The 1,459-nt window shown below is 39.3% G+C and overlaps 1 non-coding gene across 1 annotated transcript; it reads left to right on the top strand.

Moving 5' to 3' along the window:
- Window positions 1-1,067: 1,067 nt before the first annotated feature.
- LOC112101564 lies at window positions 1,068-1,174 on the top strand. Its single transcript, XR_002907598.1, has one exon. It is a non-coding gene; the product is annotated as a small nucleolar RNA R71 (small nucleolar RNA).
- The last annotated feature ends 285 nt before the right edge of the window (window positions 1,175-1,459 follow it).

Here is a 1,459-nt window from a genome sequence, read left to right as displayed (position 1 = left end):
ACCTTTGAGGGAAGGGTGATGGATGTCTAAATTGCTGGTTAGATTCAGGAGGTACCAAACTCTATTTGTTTAGGGTGGTGCAGGTTGTGGCTATTGGTGTGACAGCTTCCTTTTCAGCATGATCTGATTGTATTTCTTCTGCAGTTGTTGTAGCTTGGCCCAATAATTCAGTGTCTTGATGGGGATTTTGCTATAGTAGGCTGCCCTTTTGAGTTGGTTTTTGTGCTGAATTGCATTCCATCCCCTTTTTAGTTATCTAAACTGGTATATCAACATTCTTTCCAGATCTCAAACTAATTACTTTGCAGTGTTCTTTGCTCTCTCTCTTATGATCTTCTGTGTTGCTAGGTAAGCTCCCTTGAGTTCTGCTGCTCATTACTGTAGCTAGTTGTCCCATTTGATTCTCAAGGTTTCTCAAGGACACAACTTGACTTTGCACAATTGCTTCATTATTTACAATATACTCATTGATCAGTGTTTCCAATGAAGTGATTGGATCCTGACTGATTTACTTTTGCCCTTGACTCTACTGATGAAAACCAGGTGGCTGTGTGTTTCTATTCTGTCCATTGAATGCTGGAGCATTTCGATTCTGACTGCTCCATGAAAAATTTGGGTGTTATTTCCAGCCTGGGTTGTCAGTATTTGAATATGGGTTATTTTGAGGTTGTCGATTGAAGTTACCCACATAGTTTACTGAGGCTGGATTTCCAGGACAATTATCAAAATCATGTTCTTCACCACAGTAGACACAAGAAAGTTCAGTAACTTGCTTTACTGTTGCTGGAGCAGCTGTCATGGCTTTTACCATGTTAGTCAATGAGGTTACTTGAGCTGATAAGGCTGTAATTGCATCAATGTTATGTACCCCTACTGATACTGATCCTCTTGCTGCTGGTTTCCTGGCTGAAGGCCACTGGTAATTATTGTTGGCAATTCTTTCCAGAATTTCATAGGCTTCAGTGTAAGATTTGGATAACAGAACTCCATTTGTTGAAGCATCCACCATTAACCTTGTACTCAGATTCAATCAATTGTAGAAAGTTTTCAGTTGAATGCAACAAGGGATACCATGATAAGGACACCTTCTGAACAATTCCTTGAATCTTTCCCAAGCCTCATACAGACTTTCATCTTCAAGTTGATGAAAGGAAGTAATCTCATTCCGCAACTTTGCATTTTTTATCGGTGGGAGATATTTCATTAAGAATTTATCAGCTAATTCATTCCATGTAGTGATGGAATCAGATGGTAACGAATTTAATGATGCCCTAGCTCGATCTCTTAAGGAATAAGGGAAGAGCCTCAGCCTTAAAGCATCTTGGGTTGCTCCAGCAATCTTGAAAGCATCACTTACTTCCAATAACAATTTAAGATGGAGATGAGGATCTTCATTAGGCAATCCATTGAATTGTCTCACTGTTTGTAACATTTGAAACATCACTGGTTTCAACTCAAA

Source organism: Citrus clementina, unplaced genomic scaffold (genome assembly GCF_000493195.1).
Source record: "Citrus clementina cultivar Clemenules unplaced genomic scaffold, Citrus_clementina_v1.0 scaffold_9, whole genome shotgun sequence".
In the NCBI taxonomy this organism is placed as follows: Eukaryota; Viridiplantae; Streptophyta; class Magnoliopsida; order Sapindales; family Rutaceae; genus Citrus; species Citrus x clementina.
Note: the sequence above shows the minus strand (reverse complement) of the source record. Positions and strands in the feature narration are given on the sequence as shown.